The sequence below is a fragment of the Rhea americana genome, unplaced genomic scaffold (assembly GCF_003343005.1).
Source record: "Rhea americana isolate MKP2758 unplaced genomic scaffold, rheAme1 scaffold_113, whole genome shotgun sequence".
NCBI classification, from domain to species: domain Eukaryota; kingdom Metazoa; phylum Chordata; class Aves; order Rheiformes; family Rheidae; genus Rhea; species Rhea americana.
Window position 1 is genome coordinate 2,867,593 of NW_028185184.1, and position 10,966 is coordinate 2,878,558.

Sequence of the window (10,966 nt, forward strand, 5' to 3'; positions counted from 1 at the left end):
CCAGCCTGAACACAAGGCAGTGCTCCATCCTGTGTGGTGGTGAGACCAGCTCAAGGATTTCAGTCATCACGTTCATCACTGCAGCCAAACAGACTATTGTTCAGCTTCAGTGGGACTTTTTTTTTTTTTGTCTTTTTACCTTTGCAGGTAATTGCGTGTGATAATTGCATGTGGCTCAGGGAATTCATCCCAGCATGGCCTGACTGAGACCTTCCTTTTGCCTGGATTTTGTTTTCCTCCTTCCAYGGTGAGATGTTGCACAGCTCTTCCAAACAGTATCTCTACTGTATAAATAGATAAAGACAAAACAGATGGTAAGGATTTCGCAGAATCACAGAATGGATGGCACTCTGGTTTGACCCCATATTCTTACTTTAATGTTTTTATGATCAGTTGTAGGTTGCCTCCATCTAGGACAGTGTTCAGATATTGGAAACCATTTAAGAGTGCTTTTAGTATGCGTATCCACTGTTATCCATAGTCAGTTGTCCGTAATTGCCTTTTCTTTGACATTTATTTCTTCTATGGGATAATATCATGAGCTGCAACTTAGACTAGCTGAGATCTTTGTGTTATCTTAGTTTTCTTAGAATGACTTTGCAAGTAGATTCATGTCCTGTGATACCTACTAAGAAGACCTGACAAAAATTGGCACACCATGTTTAAAATGTCAGAACACATTTAACATAACAAGCACTGTGAATGTTGTTGCCATGGATAAATTAGGAAGTATATCTCAGTGTAGATCCTCAGTTTATTTAATTTGCTTTACTTTGCTTGCTGTTATGAGTCTGCTGATGAATTCTTTGCTAGTTTGAAGGGATGTAACATACTTCTTCTTTACAGGCTTATTAACTCTTCTTCACTAGCTTTAACTCTGCATTTTTGTTCGCATCCGTAATACAGCTCACCATTCTTCATACCCTAGTAGAAAGCTGAACAGAAATCACAGTAATGTCTTCCCTCTTCCAACACTTCTGTGTGTCAGCCGTTATCAAACACCATGCAGTGACATGTTTTCTCTGAAATTTTACTGACAGCCTGACTTTGTCAACACACCTCAGAAAGGCTTCATTTTACATCCCCTAACCTTTGGTCATATTCTTCCAGGCTATTAGGACTTCACATCCACATTGCTGAGATTACACTGCTGCTGGTTTTACAATGCAGTTGAAGAGAAATGGGTCATTGATTCAAGAGCATGACTGTAAATATGGCAGTTGAGTGGCTGGCAGCTTTTTTATTGCAGAGTGTGCATATTTCAGATCATTTTATCTGCTAGCATCATGCTGCAGATGCCCTCCTTTGCTGCAGGTCTGTAGTCTCTGCACATGCTGTTTTTTTCTATCCTGATTCAGTATCTTTTTGTTGTCTTGCTCAGTGGCTGGGCATTTTTCCTTTTATATTTTGTATTTCTTTCTACACTCTTGGCTGGGTTGTCTGTCCTGCCTTCTATTCTTTAAGTCTGACCTTAACGTTGTATTAGGAACTGTGAGTACTTATGCTCAGACAGCAGTGCAGTGCAAACATATTTGAGTTATCTTTAAACTTGCTAGCAATGAAGCTGAATAGAAGTTATACAGGCCTGAGCATTTACCCAGAGTCTCATACAGTTTATAAAGACTACATTGAGCTTTATGCTGTGGTGTCCTTACTGCTAGCAGTACCATTTCTTGCTCATTTAAATTAACTTTACCACGTCTATTATTTTGATCCTGGACAGTTCAGTTGCACTTGTTTTTGGAGGAAGTTTGCTTGTTGTAGCTAACAGTTCTGTTACATCTGTTTTTCTGAGCCTTCACTCATGTTAGCTGATATTATAACCTTGTGTGTAGTTAAGGAATCTATACTATCTCAAAAGTTCTATGTGAACGTCAGCAGTAATTATAATCATGTATTGCATCTTTGGCTTCTTGGTTTCAAGAGAAAAACTGCATCTCATTCTGTTGAGGATTAGGGCACTTGCCAGCTGTAATATGTTTTCCAGCATTATTTCTTTCATCAGCTTCATTTAATATTCATTGCTTTATCATAAGACAAAAAGCTTTATCTTCATTAGCACATCTTTATTGTGTGCAGATTCAGTTCTTGCTACCACTGGCAATGTTTCTTTTCTTTTTTCTTCTTGAAATCCAGCTTACGCTCTAGTCTGCAATCTTCTGTTTTCTAGTCTTGAGTTTCTAGGTTATGCTTAGTTTGGCTGTTAATTATATTTTCTTCTTTTAAGTGGTCTCATTATTCATAGTTGTCAACACCATGTTTTGTGCATTGCCTGCTACGTAATAACTAAACCAACTTCTTCTACTTTTTTTTTCCTTTTAGGAGCATGCCTTACCAAAATATGACCATTATAGACAGCACTATATGTTCACTCACTATGCAACTTGAATGGCATTAGCTACTGTTGATAAGAGAGGAAATTAGTCTAAAAACATTAGAACTATGTTTTAAGGATGTAAGGCTATTTTCCCTCTCCTGTGGCCAATTGATACTGCYATTTCAGGAGATGGGAATAATGATCTGCCTTTCACAATATGGACATGAATGAAGTACCGAAATCCATGAAGAAGTGTTCCATATAAGCCCCTAGTGTTGGACCAGTCTAAGAATTTACTTCATTATAATCTGTTTGGTTTACAGATTAAGATTGAGTTAGGAAAAATGGGGGAGGTTTCATAGATTTCTAGCTCAGAATGTCTGTTTCTGGCTACTAGAAGCTACTGCTTTCTAAGTTGGTTTTCGTGATAAAATCAGAAGGAGAAATGTTTTGCCAAAAACTGAGGGAGAGAAAGAGAGATATAATTAAAATTAATGCCTCAGAGAGTTTATGCCTTAATTTAGGACTAATTCTCTGTGTTCACATTTGTCTTTTATTGGACTTTATTCCACCTTACCTTTCCACTAACTGGAGAATTGATCTACTGAAGCACAGAGGCAAGGTCTCTCTAGCATCTTGCTCACAAAATATTTAATTAGAGAGAATGAAAATTATTTCCAACAAAAACAGATATTACAGCTGGAAGAGAGCCAACATGTTTGATCTTACAATTTACCAAATGAAAAGTAGTTGAAGTGTATCTGTCTCTCATTCTTTCTCATTTTATTGTTTTCTTGTCATCACTTTTGATTCTTTCAGCTTCAGTGCTCACATGGATTCTGCAAGTGTGTTCAAACACTTATTTTTGACCAGTCTAAAAATAGGTGAATATACATTATTTATTTTTTTTCTCTCTAAACAGGAACTCAATGCAATATATCTAACATTTGTACTAAATCTTTTTCATATTGAATTCTCTTGACATTGAATTTATATTTAACTGATTCTTTTTCTTTTTTTTTTTCCTCTAAGGTATCTACATAACATTAACTTCAACAAAAATTGTTATCTCGGTCTGTGGTAGGTCCTGTTGTGCAACGTATTGTAGTGCTTCTTTCCACCAGGTTTTTCTGGTGGCATCTGCAGTATTCGTCACAGCAGGGAACAGAAAAAAAAAAAAAAAGAGAATTTGCAGTTTGATTGTCTTTCCTTTTGTGGGCATCAGCATTGTCTTTAATCAGCATTTATGTGAAGCCCTTCTGTTTTCATTTCATTTCATTTAATTTCACTTCATAACATTTTTGGATAAATCAGTTCACAAGGAATGAAAGAATAGACCCTTAAAATTTTGTTCCTGTTTAGAATCCAATTTTATGTTAACCTTTTTTTTAGGCTCTGAAACTGCTTATTTCATTTCTAATTTGCAGCTCCAGTTGGAAATGCTGAAGTACCATAAAACAAGCTTGGACAGATTTGATAGATTTCATCTCCAGACTTAGAGGTTCAGTATAGTCTGACTGTAAACGTGCCTCTCACTCTCCCAGCTTACTCTCCTCCTATTTTTATACAGAAGAGGTGCAGAATTTCCATCCTACATCTCTTTAAGGACTTGATGTTTTGTTCTTCTAGCTTTCATTTTCCCATGCTCCCTTTATTTGGCATTGTCATGTTGTTTGACATTTATCTTTGATTACTGTTCTGCTGTCCCAGCAGTGGTTGTTCCAACACCATCTTACTATGTTTCCTTTGAATCCCTGCAAAGAGCTTTGTACTCAGCGTGTTCTGAAGAGGTGTCTTTTCAAAAAGAGAAGCTCCCTTAATACATGTTATTTAGTATTACATGAAAGGGATTGCAGCATTTTGTTTTATATGTTATATACACTACAAAATACTATAATGGTGAGATATCATTGAGAATACCAGAGTTACCAGGATATTTAATTGAAGTAATGTTGAAAATATTAAATATAGAGTAAAATGGTTAATGCTTTGCATTAATGCAAATGTATTTCTAATTCCTGTTTACTGCATAGTATAAGAATCAATATCAAGTATTTTTTTCTGTTTTGCATTCTTCAGAAAATCGTCTATTAAGAGTGTTGTCATGATCAATATATTTCCATTGAATATGTCATTTTCAATGAAAAAGTATTCTTCTGATGGAATATATTGCACTGAAAAATGTTTAAACTTCCTTTAATTGTGAATGGATTGAAAACTCTAATAAAATTAGTTTATATGCTAGTATTAAACCAGTCAAGGGAGTCTAGAGAATAGGTCATGTAATCTTGAATGTATGTTCAATTCACCTGAAATTTTCTCCTCTTGTTATGTAAGCACAATTTTTATTTAAAACAAATGTTACCTTTCGTCCACTGGTGTACCTATGTGCTTCTCTACCATGAAGTATTCTGGTGGGCTGCCATCTTCCTTCCAGTATTTTCCCTTTTCCTAAATTAAGCACTGCCTATATAATCCTTACTACTTTAGGGATCTCATAAATGCTGGATGTCATTCTGTATAAATATTGACACCTAATCTGATTGTGCCTTGTTGCGTTCGAAAATTCTAGAGAAATAACTTCTTAATCTGATGTAGACCACTTCTAAGGATTCATAAAAAGTGATTAAGGAAGCATGCGTAGCTATACATCATTTTATACATAGGAAGTTTTAAACATCTGCTTTGGCAAATGCTTAGGTTGCCATAAATGGAAAAAGATGAACGACACCGCTATAGAGTTACTGTATTAGTGCTACACCCACTGGTCTTGTGGGTTGCACAGATCTCATACAGAGTGCTATACAGTTTTGCAAGAAGTGTGAGAATCAGAAGATGGCCTGTGAGAGTATGAGAGATCCTTATATATATGTCTTGAACTGTTTTAGCCAGCTGTACATACTGTGAAGAGTCTGTCTAGATTGTGGTATGAGTATGTCTAGATTATGGTATACCCAGCAAAAACCCCTTCATTTCATGCAAGACATGATGCAGGGGGCTGTTACAAGCAAACTGATAATTTCTATCAAGAAGATATAAGCAACAGCCAGATTACCTGCTTCATACAAATGTAACTGAGATTTCACACAGTATGACTGTTGTACTGTACATCTGGTCACTGTACTTCCAGAAAGTTTCTGATTGCAGAAGTATTTTGATTGTGCCAGTAGCATAGCTGAGGTAATGGTGAATATGCCATTACTTTCCCTTGCTGTGAAGGAGAGTTGGTTCTAGCATGGTTTAAAAGTATTTTTTTTTTTTAATTCATTTCTTTGTTCTCTGCTTGACAATCTCATATTACATGCTGAAAATGTAACCACTGCCATCAGCTAGTATTATGTGTCTTGTCCTTTTGGTCAAGGTTATATGCCACTAAATAGCTGTATATGTTCAATACTGTGCTTACTGCTTAAGTAGTCAGCTTGTATCCTTTCTCTTCTTATCTCCCCTTCTTGCTATATGCCAAGTTCCCAACAATTAGGAAGGGGAGCCTGAGAAAAGGGGGAAAAGAAGGGAATGGAATTGTTCATTGCAAACTGAAAATTGTGTAGTCGTATTACAGGGGGCACACTGTAGTTTTTGGAGAATTGATATATGAAGTCAGTAGAAGTGTTGATTTTTTACAGCCTCATCAATAAAATAGCATCATGGCCTTTTTTGCTGTAAAATTTTTGTAAGGCTTTTTATATCAACACTTTCTGGAAAGGCTTTTTATGTCAATATTAATCATAGAAAGGTTTTAATATCAACATAACTTTTAAAGGCTTTTAAAAACTGTAAATCCTTTATCAGTGTGGTTGCTAAATTTACTATGAGCAGTACAGCAGTGCTATCCAAATTTGAAGTAGCCAGCACATCAGAAAGGGCAAATCCAGAATGGAAAAAGAGTCACAACTCTAAATGCCTGAAAACCAACCCAGTCTGCCAAAAAAATTTTAAAAATGGTATTCCAATGCAGCCCTTCCACTGCAGGTTGACCTGCTTTCTCTTTGGTTCCCAAATAAGCGGGCATTTACCCTCCCATTGAAACACATACATTAAGGAAACACTACTTTCTCAGCAACAGTGTGTATCTTTCATGATTCCCCTATATTTTTGCAAAAGTGTCTTTTCTTTTTTTTTTTCATTGTTGAATTTTTATTTTGTACATTCTTCAGATAAAAGGTATCTACAAAAGCACAAACATGTCACAAGTGTGGACTCAGTTCCCCCATCTCCACCTCCCCAACTCCTGTTACACCTGCTCATGCTGCGAAATGATATTCCGCATACTGCTCTTCACTTCCCTGTAGTCTTTCCAATAACAAAATTAACACAACAACAAAACCAAAACAGCATGACATCTGCAATGAGCAGTTATTGTTTGTTGTTTCTTTTGCCTTATAGGATGTCAGAATATGAAATACCTGTATTTTCAGAGAATTCTGCTTTAAAGACTACTCAGCATCTGATATACCAGAAAGTTGTGGTGCCAGGTCAGGAAGACAAGGTGAGATTGCCTGAGGTACATAAAAATGGCTCTGAAGTGGATAGTAGAAAAGGAGAAGCAATAGGGAAGGATGGAGAGGCTATGAAGGTGGCAGGTTTGTGATGACTGAGCAGAATGTAATTCATGGGTAAAAGAAGTTTTATTATTGAATGATGTATTTCAAAGCTGGAGCTCTCCTTCTACCTCTCAGGCATCCAAACATCCTTCTGCAAGTACAGTATCTGCAAGGTTTGACAACATCAGTGCTACAGATTAACAAATTTCTTTCTAGGATCAAGTACTCATCCTTAGAGTGTTTATTTGAGGCTCATTGTGAGTAAGATCTCCTTTGGGAGTACAACTCCTTTGTACTCAAACACAGGGTTGCCATGACATCCCAGTTCCAAAGAGAAAAGGTTGTTCAATACAGTTGTGATCCTCTTGCTCTAAATTCTCAAGCTAAATTTGAATAATGCTTTTCAGTAAGGATAAGACAGTATTTTTCTTCACTGATAACTACAGAAGTGTTTGTCAAATTTATAATAGGCCTTAACTTAGCCAGTGAGCATACTAGAGCTGAATTAGAAAGTTGAAATGAGAGTATCAAGAGGGAAAGAACATAGATTCCTGACCATGTCCTTTGGTCACAATCAGTTTAAAAGAATGTAACATCCTTTAAAAGCTAGTTGAATTACAAGTGTTAACTGCAAATAGAACAGGATATAAACATCTTAGTTCTGAACTGATTTTCTCTTGTGTCCAACATTTCTTACTCTGTGAGAGCAGTTATGCCACAGTAACCAAATTACTTCTCAATTTTTATCTATTTTTATTTTGTAATAAGTCACATGTACTGAGTTTTCCAATATTATAAAACATTCCTTGCCATAAAGTGTTTTAAACTTCTACCTACTGTTAAGTTTTCTCAAATTCAGTTGTAAAAATAAGCTAAAAAAATCTAGACAGCATTGTTGTTACCAATATTGTGTAGATGTAAAATGCCACCCTAGCCTATTCAGTGCTTTCTTATGTCCAATTGCACCTTTCACCAGTAGAGTTTTGTATTTCACAGGGATGTCTGTCATCTTCCTTGATTGTATTAAGTGTATCAAATGGTACTAGCTTGGCAGACAGGTTAGATACATCCCCTTCTTTTAATTGATTTTTCCACAAGTTTTTGTATCTTTGGTAAATTTCATTAATGATGATTTTATATTTACTCTTATTTATATTTACTGAAATAGATATATTTACTGAAATTTACTCCATTAAGTGTGTATACTGAAAAATATATATAGCACCAGATTGAATGCTAATCTCCATGGAGCCGTACTAGAAATACATGAGCTTGATGGAGAGGAGTATTGATGACTAATTAATTGAGATCTGTCATTTAGCCACTTAACTTGTACTTGAATAGTATTGTATATTACTAACATTAAAGCATAATGCTGCCTGAGTCATATGACTTAAAAAAAGCGCATTGCCTCTGGACACATCATATGTATAAACATTTTAAAAAATGATAATTTATTTTTCAAAATTTATCTTATACTCAACTTCCTCTTCCATAATTTGTAATCTTTAGACAATGTTAAAATTACGTTCCTTTTTAAAAATGATTGCATATAGTCTAGTTTGCTATTGTTTAATTTGCTATTTCTAAGGACTTTTTTTATTACTTATATATATATATTAAAGGAATATTTTGGGGAATTTTTAAAATTAGTATCATTCTGCATCTATACTTACTACAGCAATAGTATTTACAAAAGTAATACAGGACAGAGTTGAACGTATTTTAATAAACTAGGTTTATTCAATCAAAATTTAAGATTAAAATATTTTTAAATAGTAAGTTAGATTTGATACCCTGCTCAGTGCTTTTATAACAACATTCCTGAGAAAAATTTGTGTACTACTCTACAACGACTGCTTTTCCTACAAAACTCAGAAGGAGTTGGACAATTTTTTGAGTAGTGTTTAGTGGTCCCTTATGTATTAGCTAAATGCTTAAATTCCCACCAGTGCACATACAGGATGAAAAACTCTTTTAGAGCAATCTACCTAAAGTTTGCCCAGCTGAATACACATGCAGATACTGTCCCATATACTCTATAGCCAGGGAGTCCTGCTGAGGTTACCAAGACACAACTGCAGATCTGGCAGAATTGCTTCTCGGTCTGGGATTTAGCTTGCAGTTTTTATAGGTAATGATTTGGTAAAATATGTTTTAGTTATTTTATTGTTATTTCTTCTAAGCAAATGCTAACATCATGAGTTATAAGAAGATGATGAGACATTTGTATTTATACTAATATGAAAGATCACAAGCCATAGATGCTCTGACAGTTATCATTATCGTTTTGTCTGAGTACCTTTGTGCAGCATGATGTGTAGTATGCATACCTGTTTATCAGCAGGACTTTCACTTCATGATTTTGGGTCTTGGATACAGTTGGAATAAGTTACGATTTTACCAGAATTTCTTACAAGGCTAACAAAAAAAAAAAAAAAAAAAAAGAAAGAAAAAAAGAAAGAAACCTCCAGTGATTTATTTTTGGTCAAGGCTGTTAGTTCTTTCCAGTGTACAGTATGATTTCAAAGTAGAGTGTCATTAAATTATCCTTCCCCATTCCTTCCCTTTAGAACTGTTAGATTATAGACTTTCCATCATTATGGGACAATATATGTTAAGAAAATATGCACTAAGCAAGCAAGAAAGTAAACAAGGCATACTTTTTTTATTAACAATCCCAGCATAAATAGTGATTCCTATGGATATTTTCTTTGAGTTTGAGATGAGTACTAGCATTGTGACAAGGCCAAGAGGCAGCGGGTGGTAGGAAGGATGGAAACTGCAGAGATTTGATGGTGTAGCTAAAGAAATGTTTTCCAGCAACGTGATGGAGAGGGAGCTGTGTAAACCCTCTTACAGGGAAGCTTTACTAGTTTTGCACAGCACAGCACTCTGAAAGTTCACAAGGTGAAAAGGCATCTCACACCATATATGAACTGTGAATTGGATTTGAAAATAGCTTCTTCTTTTTCTGCAAAATTCAGCACTTCTGAACATTTTCTTGGTAGCTACCACTGGAGTCCTTTGATGAATAAGATTTTGAYGGCTTTTCTCTGAATGAATGTCTAAATAGCAGCACATGCAAATGAGGGAGAAGAACATGCAGACTGGAAAATGACAGAGTGCTGCAGGTTGAAATCCACAGGCTGAGAGAGTATAAGAGTCATCTTGTTACATACAGTGACCAGTTTTCACACAAACGGACACCTGGGAAGGCCCTGCTGGCCTAACTTTCAATTAGTAATTCTCACTGTATGTTTAGCAGCTCTCTCCAGCCTCCTTCTGGTCAATCCAAATGGAATGATGGTATCTTACCGGTACATCTCCCCCTCACCCCGAGTCCTGAGTAGGGTCTAGGAATTCATCCCTCTTCAAGTAATAAGATGTCTCATACAGGTAAAGGCTGTGGATTAGTCAGAAAAGACAGTAGAGCTGAAGAGTGACAGACTGAAAGTTTTGCAGTACTTAGTGCTTTATTACAGAGGTCACATAATTAGGTCTGAGAATTAAGAAGGARGAGAAATGAGCTGTAAAATATGGACAGTGTTAAGGCCACTCACAGTAAATATACAAGGCTGGGAAGGAATCGAGGAATACTTTGCTCAAAGGACAGTGTAGGGAGTATAGGTATGGTGTTCTGGAGAGAGGCAGAAATCTAGATCATGTGTTTTCACCACAGATTGGTTACAGGGTACTGTGTCCAGTCTCGAGTACTGTGTCCAGCTTTGGGCTCCCCAGTCCAAGAGAGACATGGAGCTACTTGGGAGAGTCCAGCATAGGGCTACAAAGATGATCCGAGGGCTGGAGCACCTGCCCTATGAGGAGCGGCTGCGAGAGCTGGGCCTGTTTAGCCTGGGGAAGAGCAGCCTGAGGGGGGATCTTATCAATGTGTGAAAGTACCTGAAGGGAGGGTGTCAAGGGGAYRGGGMCAAACTCTTTTCAGTTGTCCCATGTGACAGGACAAGAGGCAATGGGCAGAAATTGAAGCACAGGAAGTTCCGCCTGACCGTGAGGGGGAATTTCTTCCCTGTGAGAGTGACGGAGCACTGGAGCAGGTTGCCCAGAGAGGCTGTGGAGTCTCCTTCTCTGGAGATCTTCAAGG